General features: G+C 42.6%; 1 long non-coding RNA gene across 1 annotated transcript in view; it reads right to left on the bottom strand.

The window, feature by feature from the left end:
- Positions 1-334: 334 nt before the first annotated feature.
- LOC144265109 (uncharacterized) overlaps positions 335-19,131 on the bottom strand; it is a 59,978-nt gene continuing 41,181 nt past the window's right edge. The window contains exon 3 of the long non-coding RNA XR_013346180.1: positions 335-1,680. This is a non-coding gene — a long non-coding RNA (uncharacterized LOC144265109). The remainder of the gene's footprint in view (positions 1,681-19,131) is intronic.

The raw sequence follows: 19,131 nt of genomic DNA, 5'->3' as shown, positions 1-19,131 counted from the left end.
GGAACATTTTGATAGTTGTGCATTTTTTATTTTATTTTTGTTAAATTTCATTTGTCAGATCTGTTTTTAAACAGGAGCAATAATGCACTTCATGTACAATAATGTTTGAAAAGTTAACTGAGTTGGGCAAAGGTCTGGGTTTTTAACCAGACTAATTATGTTTAATATGGCTAACATCCAGTTTCCAGAGTTCTGCTATGTAGCTACTGAATGCCTTTAGGGAAACATAAATAAAACTGGATTTGAGCACAAATGTCAAAAGATTGCAGCCTCTTTCCTGATAACTAACATATATATAATGCTCATTACTCATGATTAATTCCATCCTCTGTAGATCTCTCATGAATATCTCTTAAATCTTACCTAGGTGATACCATTATTAGAAGAGGAGTTAAAAAGACAAAAGCATTTAAAATTTACTGTGAAATCCTGACCCCATTAAAGCCAATGGGATTTTTTTGATAGATTTCAGTGGCTCCAAGATTTCATCCTTAACCCTGAGTTACAATACACAGGAGTTTTTTCAAAACATAATTATAATAAAAACAGAAATGCACCAAAAATCAGTGAGGTCTGGTTTTTTTCTTCCTCCATAAAAGACTCTCTTTATTTATCTGACCTAACATGTACATGAGAAGATGAGATACACTAAGTGAAAATACACCTTTCCTTAATTTCCTTATAAAAACAAAAGTAGAAAATGGGGCTGTATAAAGATCCTACTGCACTCTTCACTCTCTTCTTAAGTGACTATGTTCCACTGGGCAGTAATGTAGTTATGTTTTTAAAATTTTAACAGTACCTTTTTCTAATGAGTTTCATATCTTCCTCCTTATTGGAAGTAAACACTACAGAGATTTTTAGAATCTCAGTAGCAGCCATTTACCATGTGCTCTGTGATAGGCGTAAAAACTGTTTTCTGTCTTTGGCTCTTTTTCAAGTTTCCAGGAGTAAAAAAAAAAAAAGTCTGATGGGAGAAACTTTGGGAAGGAGTTTCAAAAACAGATAAGAGTTAGGCAACAATTCCTTCATAAATCAATGGGAATTTAGTGCCTAATTTCCACAGGTGCTTATGAAAGTCCTAACCAAATATTACACCAGGTAAATTCAACACCCGGGTAAATCTCTTAGGGTGTGAGGGAGTGAATCTTAGGTTTCCAATGGAAAAAACAAACCAGAGGGAATTGCAAGATGTTAGCAAAGGGAATCAGGAGTCCAGGGAGAATGTCTACATAGGGAATCCTCTTTTGGAAACCCATTAGGAAGTTAAAGGAACATGCTGAGTCCAAAATTGGAAGGGAAAGGAGCAGCAGATCCTGCTGGCAAAAGGCACTTCAAATGCTGAGTTTTACTGATACTTTTCTGGGCTCCAATAGATTCCAAAGTGTATTCTGTCCTGATATATTACTGCTGAAATTCCCAAAAGTCTTTGCAACCTGAATGGTGGTCCTGAGCTAGGACCAAAGTCATATGGTGGCAGCACTTTCTGCCTCTTCCTAGAGGAAATGAGCCACATCACCTCACCTCTCCAACAGGAGTGTTTAAACTCGTCTTCAGAAACACAGAAAAGTCTTTGGAGTGGGTGCTAACAGTGGGTGTTCACCTATGTGGCTCCACTGTCCGTCCTTCCTCTCCTACCGAGGGGGTATTGCAGTCATGGAAATAAATGCGGCTCAGGAGCTGCAGATACAAGGAGGATTTGTTTGTGTGCTGAGTAACTGGAGGTCAAAGATTCTTTTCACCCTGGCCCAATAGAGTAACCTCTGTGCAGAGCCAGCTCATTTGTGCTTTTTAAAAAAGATTGACTTCATCATGTCTCATGGGTGTCTTCCCCTCTCGCCCTTTTGCTGTCGTCTTTTCTTTCCGTCTTTCCTAGGTCTTGTCTATTATATAGGAGAAGTTGCCCTGGTTTAACTACATTTTTTAAAATCAATCTAGTTAAGCCAAGGCAAACTTATTATGTAAATACGTTTGAATCACTTAAACCCTTGCCTAAATTGATTTAGCTTAATTTGGCAATTTACTAATACAAGTAAGACTTACCTGAGCAAGGTTTAAACTGGTTTCATTGCATTTAGTAAGGGGTTTAAAATTGATTTAGTTAAACTGGTGCAAATTCTCCACTTCACATAAGGCTCTAGTGGTATATAGGGCACTAGCTTGAGAGTCCAGAGAACAGAATTCTGCCACTTACTCATTGTAGAACCTTGAGCAAACAACATAATCTCTCAGTACCTCCGTTTCCCCAGCTGTAAAATGGGGTTAATAATATTCACCTTGTGAAGCACTGTGAAACCTATGGATGAAAAACACTACACAGTGCAAAGTATTATGATATCCCCTTGTCCCCAATAACTTGGCATCTTGCTGTTTGTTTTCTTCTCAGTGGCTTTGCACCTTCATTTTTATATTTGCTGAAGATCAGTAAAATGGTGAATCACAAAATAAAAGGAAAAATAGTGTGATTTTTGTGGACACAAGTCCAACAACTTTGGTCTCCATGAGAAGCAGAAATGCCAACACTGTAACTTTCCACCAGTTGTTGTAATCTCTGCACTGTTTAACTTGTTCGTTTGCTTTTCTGTTTTCAATTTCTAAATAACAACGTGTGCCAGATGAAACTGTGCGCTCCAGCAAGACTTGGGTTTTTTCACTGCGCTTGCCATAGGGGCAGAGAAACAACAGAACAGCAATGCCAAGATCTGTATTATCTGCAATTTGTTTTTTGTTATTAAAAAAGCCTGTTCCTGAGGTGAAAGGATACAAATGGTACATGTTGTTCGTGAGCTTAGTCTTAAATTGTTTTTCACATTCCTCCCAAGCCTGGGAAAGAGTTGTTTGTACTGCCAGGGTGTAGCCTTCCTGAGCTTAAAGCAGGCAGATCTGCCTGCAGTTACTCTGAGACTTCTGTTGTTTTAAAGCATTCATTTTGTATTGTTCTGCTCTTAGGGTGTGCTATAATAATAACATAGCCCATACTGCCCCCTAGTCTTAAATGGCTCTGCACATGAGAAAGGTCCAGCTCTGTACATGAGAAAGGTGCGGACTGACAAACTCTTTAGCCACGGAACAAGGACAAATGGAGCAGCAGATTCCCCACACTGGCTTGCCAATGTTTCATCAGTGCTGATCACCTCTAGGGTCAGGCCCCATGCCTGTTCAATACTTGGGCTTTCTGATGAGATTGCAAATAAAGTTGACAACAGTCCTGAAGTTATGGATACTATCCACTAAGAAATTGGCTGAGACCACCAACTTATTTTACAGTCATTAAATAGCACTGATTTTTTTGTCACTACCAATTCAAAATCAGATGTGAACCAGTGCCCTGATGGCAAAAAGCTGTTTCCCATTATTACTAATCTTCTGAGCCATCTGTGGTACTCAGTCTGTCTCTGCTACTGCTTATTTACTGTTCTACCTCTTCCTACTGGTAGACCCTCAAAAATGAGGTGTATTAGGAAACATGTTTTACTCACACATCTTATTTAACATGTTGTTAAGCACCTACTGTAGAGAAAGACATGTTTAAAAAGCCAGCTGGTTACATGTTAATAACGTGTTACTTAAAATGTAAGTTAACGCAGCATTTGCTAACAGGAATAATTTTTCCCATTGTAGAAAATTTCCCATTCTCCAACACGCAGCTATCCCAACCTGTTCCCTGCAGGATTATAAAACTGTAATTGCTCTAGCCCTAAAAAACAACATCAGAATGGAAATTCTGTGGAAAATTTTATTTTCCTCCGGTGATTCTCCCTGTGTTTCAGTAAGACGCATGGGAAAGTACATGCAATTACCATGAGCGTAACATGTTCTCTGGGTGGGAAGAAGGTTTTCCTCTGCTATGAAAACAAGCCACATCTTGCTGAGCTGCCCCCGCTCAACTTTCAGGTTCAGCCCCTGAGTAGTGCAATTTTTTAATCTCACTTTGAGTGCCACGTGTTGGCCTTCTAACTCATGTGTTTTTTAGGAAGCCCTCAGAGCAGAAGCCAGAAAATTAAACCTTCCCTTCACTCCCCAAACACGTGCCTCAACACAAACCACATATTTGCTGTCAGCAATCCAACTAATTAAATGTGCCAAGGAAGTGGGTTTCTGCCACTGTGTCTTTCTGCATCCAAGGACATGGCTTTATACTTAACTGAAGGCTTGTCAATACTGGAATTTTAACTTAGTTTGGATTTAGTTTGCCCTAAAGGTGTCTTGTGTCCACCATACACCACCTTTTTTAAAAGTGAATTATTTGGTGTCTTAGGTCAGTGGAGTATGCAGAAGTCTTCCAGGGGCTACTCAGCTTGTCTAGCTCAGTGTTTCTCAACCTGGGGCTTGCAGCCCCCAGGACAGTCACGCGATGGGTTTAGCGGGATTGCAAGTGCAGGGCCAATATTGGGGGTGGCAAGCAGGACAATTGCCTGGGGCCCTACGCCACTGGGGGCCCTGCGAAGCTAAGTTACATGCTTCAGCCCTCCTGCCTGGGGCTTGAGCTTCAGAGAAGGCTCACAAGTGAAAAACAGGTTCAAATATCACACTGAAATGTAAGTACAATATTTAGATTCCAATTGATTTATAATTATATGGTAAAAATGAGAAAGTAAGCAGTTTTTCAGTAATAGTGTGCTGTGACACTTTAGTATTTTTATGTCTGATTTTGTAAGCAACTAGTTTTTAAGTGAGGTGAAATTTGGGGTACTCAAGACAAACCAGACTCCTGAAAGGGGTACAGTAGTCTGGAAAGGCTGAGAACCACAGCAGTCCTCCTTGGGACAGGAGTAACTCCATGTCACAGTGAGTTTGTTCCTTTAAGGTTCATGTAGCCGAATTACTAACTACTTTGCTGCTGATAGGCCTCCAGTTACTATCCCACACTGCATTGCTTCACACCTTCATCTAGTCAAGATGTGCATTGCTTCACAGCTGGCTTAAATTGTTTTAGTATCTGTGTGCCACTCAACAGCTCCAGGGTCACCTTAACTAGCTGTCACATCTCCATTTATAATGCTGGCAGGCAGCCAGGCGTGCCCCTTTTTTTGATACCAGGTAGGAGGGAGTTCATATACTCATGAAAGCAGCCATGCCCCCTGTGCATCCGCATAGATCCCATCAGAGGTCCTGGAACTGATTATCTTCTTTGGAAAGCTGCATTTTCAGTCCCAGCTGGAGAACAATCACTAGAATGCAGATATCTGTGAGACACTGTTAGAGTAAATGAAGGTGAGGGGCCATTCCCGGAGCTGATCTCAGGTTTACAAATAAAAAGATGAAGTTCAGTGTGAAGACATAGGACTAAACCATGTTTTAACCATCTGCACTGCAAGGCTACTGAGTACTGAGGAAATGGTTGGGTTGTCTTTGGATTCCTTGGCACTAGTTATTTTTGCAGTGCAGACAGGACCTTGGAGGAACGAGGTCTGAGGAGTCTGGGTTTGCTGGCATTAAGAGTCAGACCATTCCTGGTGGGAAAATGCCATTTGAAAGTGCCCTCTTCTTGAGGGTGGTGTACAAAGCCACTTTGGAGTACATTCCTTTAGAAACGAGGCACCAGGAAGACTGTGAGATCCTAGGTTCCAGTTCCTCAGCTGATGTAAATTGGTGTCATTCCATTGCTTTCAATTGAGCTATTGCCATTTTACACCAGCTGAGGATCTGGCCCTTAGTTTAAACCTCAGATTATGGTAAATCTAGTCTTCCCTTAACCTGTCACAATCAGCTGTTTACACTGTTGTAGCAAGGGAAGTCTATTTACTGTTTAAGAGAAACTTCCAAGTCTAGAATTGTCTACGTTCCATCAATAAGAAGCATTAGAATCACTGAGGATGGCGTGAGTGTGAGAGAAACCTCTACCACACCACTGTGAAAGTGAAAAGAAATTGTGCGCTCCTCTAGCCTTTACCACCCCACTTCCTCTTCATTTACAGCTTTTTCATATCATTGCTTCAGCCCTTGATGAATTCAAGTATGCCATCGTCATCACATTAGAGATCTGATTAAGGATGCACTTTCATTTTAATCTATTTTCAGATTTTTATAATCTATTGGGAAAATTAAACCTTGGGTTTAACTCTGATTCTGGACCCCACTCTGGAAAATCAGCTTAACTGGCTACCTGGAGGTTCTCACTAGGGAAGGGGAATTCCCAGGTGTCCTAGAGCTGATATAGCAACCAACATTCCCTCCTAGACTCTAGTGTACAGGGTGTTCCTGAGACAAAGGAGGCACATGTGGGCATGTCTGTGTTATGGCAATCCCCAGCTGCTGCAAGGCCTTCTGGGACTATGGGTAACCAGTCTTTGGGTTGCTGTAACTCAGGGGTCTCAAAGACACGGCCCACGGGCCGCATGCGGCCCGCAGAGTTATTTCCTGCTGCCCGCCACAGGCGCCAACTCCACTGGCAACCAAACTCCCCTCCCCCCGGCCCTTCCCGAGCACACCATGTCCCCACTCCTCTGCCTACCTCCCAGCACTTCCTGCCACCAAACAGCTATTTGGCGGCGCATAGGACTTTCCTGGAGGGAGGGGGGAGGACCGGGGACGCAGCACGCTCAGGGGAGGAGATGGAGAAGAGGCGGGGCTGGGGCGGGGATTTGGGGAAGGGGTTGGAATAGGGGCAGGGAGGGGGCAGAGACTTTGGGGAAGGGGTTGGAATGGGGGTGGGGAAGGGGTGGGAAGAGGCGGGGCAGGGGTGGGGCCTCATCGAAGGGGTGGAGTGGGGGGCGGGGCGAGGCAAGGGGCAGGGGGAGGGCTTTAACCAAAGTAATTCTAAAGTAAATGCGTGTTTTGTCATTTGAGTGAGGTGCATGACTGAGTGTTTATATTTTATTAAAACTCCTCTTTGCATTACAGTTTAAAAAAAGTTAATACATTGACTTTTAATAGCATACTATATTATTCTTCATTTTTTTCATTTTTCACTATACTTTTGTATTGTTGTATGAAAAGGTTTCAGTGATGTGGCCCTCGGGCCAATGTACTAGTCCTCATGTGGCCCTCATGGTGATTTGAGTTTGAGATCCCTGCTGTAACTCATGGCAAGGGCCAAATCATTCCTGGCCTGTCCCAAGAGCCAATGACCACAATGGTGGTATGAAGTTATCTTTCTCTTACCTCTGGGTCCTGTGCCAAGTATAGTGTGGTCAGACAGAGATCTGGTCCAATAGATTTTTTTGTTTTGTTTTTGCTTTGTTTGTTTGTTGGCCAGATTAGATCACATAGTGAGTAAACAGAAAAACTTCCACTTGGGTAGCCTTTTAACCTGGGAATTGTATTTTTTCATGCATTAAGATAATTTTTAGATCCACCCATGTGAGCGTGGATAATGAAAACACACTCATTCTAAAACTTCAGGATTGTCTTAGCTCAGGGATAACCTAATTAGGAATAAGTAGTTGAGAAAATAAGTTTTTGAGTTTTTTAAACTCTTTATTGTAACTGTGACAAGAATCCTACATGTACATAATGCTTTCCTTTTGTTTCCAATAACATATCTAGATCTAAGCAAAGGTGGGCACAATAACTGTATAACAACATCCAAGGGGCACAAAGCCATACAGCAGGGGTAAGTCCTTGAATCAAATGTTATTGGAGGAGGCGCCAACCTATAACATTTAGCCCAGGGGTTAGAGAATTGACCTGAGATGTGGAAGAGCCAAATTCACTCCCCCCACCCCTTGCCATGGGGGGAGAGTATTTGAGCAGGGGGCTCCCATCTCTCAGGAGAGTGCTCCAACCACTGAGTGAAGGGATAGTCAGTGTGGGGCTCCCTCAGTGTCTCCTATTCAAGCTGTTCCACTCTGGGTGAATAATGAGAGCCATTGGAGCAAGGGGTTGGAGCTGGGGTCTCCCACCTCCTGCATTTGTGCTTCAGTTTGCCCACATGTAATAAGGGAATGTACTTCTTCCCTACCTCACAGGGATACATTCATTTAATGCAGGGGTGGGCAAACTATGGCTCAGGAGCCACATCTGGACCACCAGCCGATTTAATCTGGCTCCAGCCAAGGAGCGGGGTCGGGAGCCGCTCTGTGCACACATGCCGTGACTCCACGCGGCTCCCGGAAACAGCGGCATGTCCCCCCTCCAGTTCCTATGCTTAGTGGCATCCAGGGGGCTCTGCGTACTGCCCCCGCCCCAAGCGCCGAGTGGGGACATGGCGCTGCTTCCGGGAGCTGCTTGAGGTAAGCGCCGGCCGAAACCTGCACCTCTGAGCCCCTCCTGCGTTCCAACCTCCTGCCCCAGCCCTGATCCCTCTCCCGGCCTCCGAACCCCTCGATCCCAGGCCAGAGCACCCTCCTGCACCCCAAACCCCTCATCCGCAGCCCCACCCCAGAGCCGGCACCCTCAGCCGGAGCCCTCACCCCCCTCCCACACCCCAACCCCCTGCCCCAGCCTGGAGCCCCCTCCCACACCCTGAACTCCTCATTTCTGGTCCCACCCCAGAGCCAACTCCCGCAGCCTGGGTCCTCACCCCCTCCTGAACCCCAACCCCAATTCCATGAGCATTCATGGCCCGCCATACAATTTCCATACCCAGATGTGGCCCTCGGGCCAAAAAGTTTGCCCACCCCTGATTTAATGAAGCGCTTTCAGGTTTTTGATAGATGTGTTACAGAAGCTCGTAGTATTACGGAGGCACCTAGTAGCGACTTCGTAGTTAGGGCTGTGTTCTAAAATGGGATATAATTTCCAATTTTTTTTCTAAAATAGGTTGCCAATGAGGGTTAAATTTTGCACCCTGTTTGTTTCTATGCCTTTTGAATTTTCTGCATAGTTTTTGCTTGGTTTCTCTTTGTACATATGAAAAGGAAAAATGAAGCCCTCTAGTTATAAAGATCATTAATAATCATCATAATAAATAAATATTGACCTGAAAGAGTCCTACAAAAACTGGAAACTAGGTCAAATTACAATGGATGAAAATAAACAACCATAAGCTTGTAGGGACAAAATTAGAAAGGCCAAGGCATAAAATGAGCTAAGGACACAAAGATTAACAAGAAAACATTTTACAAATACATTAGAAGCAAGAGGAAGACTGAGGACAGGGGTAGGCCCTTTACACAAAGGCAATAACAGCAAATGTGGAAATGGCAGACATGCTAAATGACATTTTGTTTCAGTTTTCACCAGAAAGGTTAGCAGTGATCAAATGACAAACAGTGAACACCAGTGTAAATGGGGTAGGATCTGCGGCTAAAATATGGAAGGAACAAGTTAAGAATTATTTAGACAAGTTACATGTCTTCAAGTGGGCAGGGCCTGATGAAATACTTCCTAGAATACTTATGGAACTGGCTGAAGAGAACTCATGGAAAATGGGAGAGATCCCAGAGGGCTGGAAAAGGGCAAATATAGTACTTATTTATAAAAAGGGGAATAAGGATAACTCAGGGAATAATAGATCACTCAGCTTAACTTCGGTACTCGGAAAGGTAATGGAGCAAATCGTCAATCAATCATTTTGTAAGAACCTAGAAGATAAGAAGGTAATAAGAAACAGTGAAGAACAAATCATGTCAAACCAATCTAATATCCTCCTTTGACAGGGCAACAAGCCTTGTGAATAGGGAGTAAATAGTAGATGTGATATATCTTCACTTTTGTAAGGCTTTTGATACTGTCTCACATGACCTTCTCATAAGCAAACAAGGAAATATAGTCTAGAAAAGCCTACTATGAGGTGGGTACGCAACTGGTTAGAGAACCATACTCAGAGTAGTTATCAATGGTTCACAGTCAAGCTGGAAGGGATTATTGAGTGGGATCCCACAGGGATCTGTCCTGGATCCAGTTCTGTTAAATATCTTCATAAATGATTTGGATAATGGCATAGAGAGCACACTTATAAAGTCTGCGAACGATAGCAAGCTGGGAGGGGTTGCAAGTGCTTTGGAGGATAAGGATTAAAATTCAAAATGATCTTGACAAATTGGAGAAATGGTCTGAAATAAATAGGATGAAATTCATAAGGACAAATGCAAAGTACTCCACTTTGGAATGAATAATCAACTGCACAAACACAAAATGGAAAATGACTGCCTAGAAAAGAGTAGTGCAGAAAAGGATCTGGGGGTCATAGTGTATCTCAAACTAAATATGAGTCAACAATGTAAAACTATTGCAAAAAGAGCAAACATCATACTGGTATGTATTAGCAGGAGTGTTGTAAGCAACACACAAGAAGTAATTTTTCTACTCTACTCAGCACTGATTAGGACTCAACTGGAGTACTGTGTCCAGTTCTGGGCACCACACTTCAGGAAATCTGTGGATAAATTGGAGAAAGTCCAGAGGAGAGCAACAAAAATTATTAAAGATCTAGAAAATATGACCTATGATGAAAGATTGAAATAAATGGGTTTGTTTCATCTGGAGAAGAGAAGACTGAGGTGGAGACTGGTAGCAGTCTTCAAGTATGTAAAAGGTTGTATAAAGAGGAGGGTGATAAATAGTTCTCCTTATTCACAGAGGACAGGACCAGAAGTAAAGGTCTTAAATTGCAGCAAGGGAGATTTAGTTTAGACATTAGGAAAAACTTCCTGTCAGGGTAGTTAAGCACTAGAACAAATTACCAAGGGAGGTTGTGGAATCTCCATCATTGGACGTTTTTAAGAACAGGTTAGACAAACACCTGTCAGGGATGGTCTAGAAAGATAATACTTAGTCCTGCCTCAGTGCAGGGGACTGGACTAGAAAACTTATCAAGATCCCTTCCCCTCCTACATTTCTATTATTCTATTCTGTGATTGATACTGTGGTAGTTATTAGGCCTCATCTAGATAAAGCCCCATTGCGCTACGCACTATATAAATTATATAGTAAATTATAATCCCTGCTCCAAAGAGTTTACAATCTAAAATACTGGATTTAGAGCTAATGGATTGGATACAGTACTTGGTCTGTATTGGATGAGATTAAAATCAGTAAAATCTCCACTGTATTAAAAAGTCAAGAATGGTGGTTACACCCCAAATTCTCCATTTGCAACTTTTACATTTCTAAGTGGTTTGTAACCAGGCAATGAAATCAAAGATCTCCCACATTCACTGAGAGCTCATCTGCATGAACAAGGTGTGTTGGAGGATGCTGGTTAATCATATTCACTGACATTTTTTTAACAGATAAACCATAATGAGCCACCAGGTAAACTCCAAATATCAGAGGGAAATACCACATCTTTTCTACTCTAGGTGGTCCAAGAGCATTTAATTGTATTGTAGACTGATAAGGATAATGATACTTTGCATTTACACAGCACCTTTGTTGTAGAATCTCAGCTCTTCTCACAAACATTAATGAATTCAGCCTCACACATCCCTGTGAGGTACGTAAATCTGCATTTCTGATGAAGAAACCGAGGCACAAAAAGGTTAAGTGGCTTGCCCCAGGTTGTAGAAGAAGGTGGACCTTAGAACAGGACCCGGCCCTCCTGATTCCAAGCCATCCTCCTTAACCACAAGTTATCAAAAGTCAGAAGCTTATGGTATTTACTGCTTGGAGACACTGACCCTGAGCTGGAGCCAGTGTTCTCTCTCTGCAGACTGATGCCCAAGATGGATAGATCATATTTCAAAAGTAATATGATGACTAAGATGAGAATAAGCTAGTATATAAGAAGGTTCATAATGAAGATGAGGTTCTTCCTGAGGAGTACTGTGATAACAGCAAAAAGGAAGTAAGCAATGGAGTGTGAGTAGGACAGAAGCCTCATAGATAAGATAATGGGCAAATACTTCTGTGTCAACCAACAGAAATTTCACCATGAAGGGGTCCAACTTTTGGATTCTAACAGAACTGACTCTTTAGTAATTGTGGATCACAGCTAGATAGAATTATGAGTTACTAGCCAGTGTTTTTATGGTAGTGTTCTCTACTATTGAAAGTTCAGAGATCTGCCTTATATTCCTATCTCTACGATTTGCTCTATGACCTTGTTTCAGCAAGTTTCTTAACCTCGCTCTTTTTCCTATATATAAAATGGGAACAGTAAAGGTTACTGCTGCATCAGCAACTTTGTTGACTGGCAGTGTTAACCCATTGTACAATCCTTTGTCCACTTATGGCACTAGATAAACAATAATCCAGTTTGTGAGGATTCCAAAAGGGAGTGAAATTATATCTGAAAAGAAAATCTGAGGTCATGCGACTGGCCTCTTGACTAGGGACTGAGGGTGTTTTGTAAGATTATCTGACATCTCTCAAGATGTCCTGAACATCTGTAACTGCCATCAAATCTGATCCTGCTCCTACTGAAATCACTGTGAGTTTTGCCATTATGAGTTACTACTCCCATGTGAATGGAAGTAGCACTGGATTCAGTGGAAATTGACCCTTTTCTCTCCCTTTGACAACTGAGTAGCTTGTACAATATCCAGTGCACCTGTGTAGCAACCATTGGGCTGGCAGGGATGCAGTAACTCTTCTCCATTTAGTGTTCATTCATCGTTATCCATTAACTTTCATGCACAGCACAGGAGACAAAATGTTCTTCCAGTAGGTGAATAGGTCAATACCCTCTGTCCTAGCCAGGATCCCAAGCACATGGATGATTTTGTTATGCTTCTGATTTTAAATTCTTGGTATCCATGTCCATAAGATGGGTGTTGCTTCACGGCCACTTTGTCTTCATGGAGCAAAATTTATGATCATCATGCAGGAATCTGTTTCCTGCTTCCCACAAACTCAAGCCTCTGTTCTGGCCAAATTTCAACTCTGGCTGTTACTGCCTGCCTATATGCAATTCCCATGTAGCTTCAGCTGTATTCAGTGCTCTTCACTTCCTGTCCTAAGCTGATGAGTAGTGTTACTTTAATTGACAAGCAGCTCTTGCGTTTCATTCCAGAGGTGACATTTCAGTTATGGGTGGAGTGAACCCTATATATCATAAAACTCTTGCAGCAGCAGAACCAGGAAGGTTTTCATAGTCTGGGGTGAAACCAATCCTTATTTGTCCAGAAATGCCTCAGACAGTGCAAACATGCCAAACCATTTCAAAAGAGTTGTCTTTATATTTTTAGCATCTTACTTGCCACTGGCTTGTGCTTGTGGATTGTAGCATTAACTCACACTCTTCCCCTCCTCATCCTCCATTCTATCTTGTTCTCTCCCCTCTTCCCTCACCCTCTTTTGTCTCTCAATTTCTCTTCCTCCCCTTCTTCATCCACATCTCTCCTTGCTTGGGTTTATGTCCCCTTTAGGCTGCAACCAGTAGAGGGAACCTGATTGCATACACTGGAGCACCTCTGACAGTCATTCTTCATGAGCTTTTCTTGACCTGCTGCTCACAAACCGGGAAGAATTAGTGGGGGAAGCAAAAGTGGATGGGAATCTGGGAGGCAGTGACCATGAGTTGGTTGAGTTCAGGATCCTGACACAGGGAAGAAAGGTAAGCAGCAGGATACGGACCCTGGACTTCAGGAAAGCAGACTTCGACTCCCTCAGGGAACAGATGGGTAGGATCCCCTGGGGGACTAACATGAAGGGGAAAGGAGTCCAGGAGAGCTGGCTGTATTTCAAGGAATCCCTGTTGAGGTTACAGGGACAAACCATCCCGATGTGTCGAAAGAAAAGTAAATATGGCAGGCGACCAGCTTGGCTTAACGGTGAAATCCTAGCGGATCTTAAACATAAAAAAGAAGCTTACAAGAAGTGGAAGGTTGGACATATGACCAGGGAAGAGTATAAAAATATTGCTCGGGCATGTAGGAATGAAATCAGGAGGGCCAAATCGCACCTGGAGCTGCAGCTAGCGAGAGATGTCAAGAGTAACAAGAAGGGTTTCTTCAGGTATGTTGGCAACAAGAAGAAAGCCAAGGAAAGTGTGGGCCCCTTAATGAATGAGGGAGGCAACCTAGTGACAGAGGATGTGGAAAAAGCTAATGTACTCAATGCTTTTTTTGCCTCTGTCTTCACGAACAAGGTCAGCTCCCAGACTGCTGCGCTGGGCATCACAACATGGGGAATAGATGGCCAGCCCTCTGTGGAGAAAGAGGTGGTTAGGGACTATTTAGAAAAGCTAGACGTGCACAAGTCCATGGGGCCGGATGAGTTGCATCCGAGAGTGCTAAAGGAATTGGTGGTTGTGATTGCAGAGCCATTGGCCATTATCTTTGAAAACTCGTGGTGAACGGGGGAAGTCCCGGATGACTGGAAAAAGGCTAATGTAGTGCCCATCTTTAAAAAAGGGAAGAAGGAGGATCCTGGGAACTACAGGCCAGTCAGCCTCACCTCAGTCCCCGGAAAAATCATGGAGCAGGTCCTCAAAGAATCAATCCTGAAGCACTTACATGAGAGGAAAGTGATCAGGAACAGTCAGCATGAATTCACCAAGGGAAGGTCATGCCTGACTAATCTAATCGCCTTCTATGATGAGATTACTGGTTCTGTGGATGAAGGGAAAGCAGTGGATGTATTGTTTCTTGACTTTAGCAAAGCTTTTGACACGGTCTCCCACAGTATTCTTGTCAGCAAGTTAAAGAAGTATGGGCTGGATGAATGCACTATAAGGTGGGTAGAAAGTTGGCTAGATTGTCGGGCTCAACGGGTAGTGATCAATGGCTCCATGTCTAGTTGGCAGCCGGTGTCAAGTGGAGTGCCCCAGGGGTCAGTCCTGGGGCCGGTTTTGTTCAATATCTTCATAAATGATTTGGAGGATGGTGTGGATTGCACTCTCAGCAAATTTGCGGATGATACTAAACTGGGAGGAGTGGTAGATACGCTGGAGGGCAGGGATAGGATACAGAGGGACCTAGACAAATTGGAGGATTGGGACAAAAGAAATTTGATGAGGTTCAATAAGGATAAGTGCAGGGTCCTGCACTTAGGACGAAGAACCCAATGCACAGCTACAGACTAGGGACCGAATGGCTAGGCAGCAGTTCTGCGGAAAAGGACCTAGGGGTGACAGTGGATGAGAAGCTGGATATGAGTCAGCAGTGTGCCCTTGTTGCCAAGAAGGCCAATGGCATTTTGGGATGTATAAGTAGGGGCACAGCGAGCAGATCGAGGGACGTGATCGTCCCCCTCTATTCGACATTGGTGAGGCCTCATCTGGAGTACTGTGTCCAGTTTTGGGCCCCACACTACAAGAAGGATGTGGATAAATTGGAGAGAGTCCAGCGAAGGGCAACAAAAATGATTAGGGGTCTGGAACACATGACTTATGAGGAGAGGCTGAGGGAACTGGGATTGTTTAGCCTGCAGAAGAGAAGAATGAGGGGGGATTTGATAGCTGCTTTCAACTACCTGAGAGGATGGTTCTAGACTATTCTCAGTGGTAGAAAAGGACAGGACAAAGAGTAATGGTCTCAAGTTGCAGTGGGGGAGGTTTAGGTTGGATATTAGGAAAAACTTTTTCACTAGGAGGGTGGTGAAACACTGGAATGCGTTACCTAGGGAGGTGGTAGAATCTCCTTCCTTAGAAGTTTTTAAGGTCAGGCTTGACAAAACCCTGGCTGGGACGATTTAATTGGGAATTGGTCCTGCTTTGAGCAGGGGGTTGGACTAGATGACCTCCTGAGGTCCCTTCCAACCCTGATATTCTATGATTCTATGATTCATGCAGTGGAGGATGGACAGAGACACACTTTCTGTGATGATATATAGATTGGTCTACAGCGTCCTTCTCTCCAGCTTCTAGCCGTACCTATTCTGTTTTTCAATGCTGATACCAGGTAAGTAAATGTACTGAGTTCCCAATGTCCTCTGTCTTCCCCTGACAAAGATTTCTTTGCCTTCTTTTCCCCTGCCAGACCCTTCTTACAGGTCTTGTCTTGGGTATATGTGGCATTCCCAGTTTGATGTGTATTTATGTATCTGAAATGTTGGAGTGTATTTCCAAGTAAAATGTATTTCAGTGGAGTTTAATGTGCGCCTATTTATAGCTTTCCAATGCTGGCAAGTACAGAAAAGCTAGCACATTGCCATGTGCTACGCAAGATGCTTGGGTGAAAGACTAACCAGCATCTCAAAATCATTGTGTGACAGAGGCTGTGAGAACAACTTAGAGGGAAACTGTCTGTTCCTGGGGTGAGAGTGGGGGGTGAGTGCCTGCATCATAAGGAACCCTAACACTAGTTTACAGTTCTGTTCATGTGTTGGGGGAAACTGACTTCCTGCCTTCAGCCAGTCTTGATGCTGTGATTCAGCTGTGGCTTGTGTATATACAGAGGAGGGCTGACATTAAAAAGGGCAAGAAATTGCACTGTAGAATGAAGCGTTAATGAAATCTACAAGTCCCTCTCTTGGACTCATTTTGAAGGCTAGGTCCCTTCCTTACTACAGTGAGGATCCTCAAGAGAGACACCATAGCTGAGTAGAGCAAGGGGAGGGAGAGCCTACAGGGATTATTATATATTATTCTTCCACATGCAAGATGTGCAACCCAAGAAATGACAGAAATAAGCAGTTATTTTAAAGCTAGAGGCCAGATCCCGATGTCCTTAGTAAGATAAAAATCCCCATTGCTTTCAAGGGGAGTTGTTCAGGGTCAATCCCTAGCACTGTAAAATGGAAGCTTATCTGCTACCCAACATGCCAAGTAAAGTGACCCAGTGCTGTGCCAAGTGTCTGACACATCACATATACCAAGGTGATCTTGAGGGAACACAAAGGGAATCGAAACTTTCCATACAAACACCAACATCATTAACGGCTAAAGTCCATATAAACTCCACCTGGCTTCTGAGAAAGGCCAGCTGAGGTGTGTGGTACAACAGATGGATGAAGTTTCTAACGCCTCTACTACCTCACACTTTGAGTCTTCTTGGTGCCAGGTCTGAGAACTCTTCCTTTAGTAGGCAAATCTTTTAATTCAGAATATCATAAAAAATAGTGCACACATTAAATACAAATATTATATCTTCACTTTGGAGGATAGAAACATTTTAAAAATTCATCTGTAAATTTCAATATAATTGGTGCAATAAATAAATAAATAAAATATGTATTCAGAATGCTAAACTCATTTTGTTTGACTGTCTTCATTTTCCACTTTTCCAACAGATTAGTTTGAGAGTGGAAATATTTTCTGAAAAGTGTATTTGGGTCACTATTTTGAGAAAGTGAATTGTGATTTCCTAATCACTGTTATTTGCACAAGAATCAGATTCTAAGAGTTGTATTCAGCCAGTTGGGAAGCAGTTTGGATTTTCAATGCTCACAAATAAGCCATAGTTCAAGAACTGTTCGCAGAAATTTTGCATACCATTTTGAACAACAAATACACAGTGGTGAAAGTTATAATCTGTTTGTGGACAATTTGCCAGCAGTAATTAAAGATGAATTGGTTGAATACATTAAGCAATATGAATCATTTTCTAATCTAAAGGAGCTATGTTTAAATAATAATTCTAGCTTCACTGGCTCTGTAAAGTTAAATGGGAGTGTAACTACAGCTAAATCATGTGTTTTGATGCAGGACAAGGTATTATGTAATGACCTGGCTAGTGTGTATACCATTGCCCTCTAATGGGACAGAATTAGCAGGACAGTCTATGATACACCATTGATTAATTCTAATAGAAAATCATTTTTAGCTCACATGGTAGCAGTGTATGCTTTTGGAGCAGAAGGATCTGAGTTCTCCTAATGTCATTATAAAGTTCCGAATGGCCAGAATATGCTATATAATGAAAACTTAGGTCCTAGATGTGAAATCCTACAATATTATCTATCAAAGAGGGAAACAGAGTTGCTGTTATGTACAAATAAGCAATACTTTGTTTAACACTCAAACAGCATATAACTGGTATAAATGCATCATATGAAAGTTTTAAATTCTCTATTAAGAAATACTGTATCTGTTCAAATGGAAACATGGCCCCTTTCTGCTGTCTGGAACTTGACTTTTTTGTAGTTTAGTGACACACTGTCTACACTAAGGTGTGAGAACAGTGAGCCAGACCCAAAAGCTGATTTAGTCCAGGGGAGACACAATGGAAAAAAACTCCAGTTGATTTCAGTGGGAGCAGGACTGAAGTATTAATTTTCACACCTTTACACCTTATCTTTGGATATCTGTAGGTCTAATCTGGAGGCATAAATGTGCATATTGGCAGGTGAGCATAAGGTCTAAACACAGTGGATCTAATTTACCTCGATTTCAGTAAGGCATTTGAAACGGTTCCACATGGGGAATTATTAGTTAAATTGGAAAAGATGGGAATCAATATGAAAATTGAAAGGTGGATAAGGAACTGCTTAAAGGGGAGACTACAATGGGTCACACTGAAAGGTGAACTGTCAGGCTGGAGGGAGGTTACTAGTGGAGTTCCTCAGGGATTGGTTTTGAGACCAATCTTATTTAATCTTTTAATTAATGACCTTGGCACAAAAAGTGGGAGTGTGCTAATAAAGTCTGCGGATGACCCAAAGCTGGGAGGAATTGCCAATACAGAGAAGGACCGGGATATCCTACAGGAGGATCTGGATGACCTTGTAAACTGGAGTAATAGTAACAGGATGAAATTTAATAGTGAAAAGTGCAAGGTCATGCATTTAGGGATTAATAACAAGAATTTTTGTTATAAGCTGGGGACGCATCAGTTGGAAGTAACAGAGGAGGAGAAGGACCTCGGAGTATTGGTTGATCACAGGATGACGATGAGCCGCCAATGTGATATGGCCATGAAAAAAGCTAATGTGGTCTTGGGATGCATCAGGCGAGATATTTCCAGTAGAGATAAGACAGTGTTGGTACCATTATACAAGGCACCGGTGAGACCTCATCTGGAATATTGTGTGCAGTTCTGGTCTCCCATGTTTAAGAAGGATGAATTCAAATTGGAACAGCTACAGAGATGGGCTACTAGGATGATCAGAGGAATGGAAAACCTGTCTTACGAAAGGAGACGCAAAGAGCTTGGCTTGTTTAGCCTAACCAAAAGAAGGCTGAGGGGAGATATGATTGCTCTCTATAAATATATCAGAGGGATAAATACCAGGGAGGGAGAGGAATTATTTAAGCTCAGTACCAATGTGGACACAAGAACAAATGGATATAAACTGGCCATCAGGAAGTTTAGACTTAAAATTAGACAAAGGTTTCTAACCATCAGAGGAGTAAAGTTCTGGAACAGCCTTCCAAGGGGAGCAATGGGGGGCAAAAGACATATCTGGCTTCAAGACTAAGCTTGA

This window comes from Eretmochelys imbricata, chromosome 5 (genome assembly GCF_965152235.1).
Source record: "Eretmochelys imbricata isolate rEreImb1 chromosome 5, rEreImb1.hap1, whole genome shotgun sequence".
Classification (NCBI taxonomy): Eukaryota; Metazoa; Chordata; order Testudines; family Cheloniidae; genus Eretmochelys; species Eretmochelys imbricata.
This window is presented reverse-complemented; position numbering and strand designations above follow the sequence as displayed.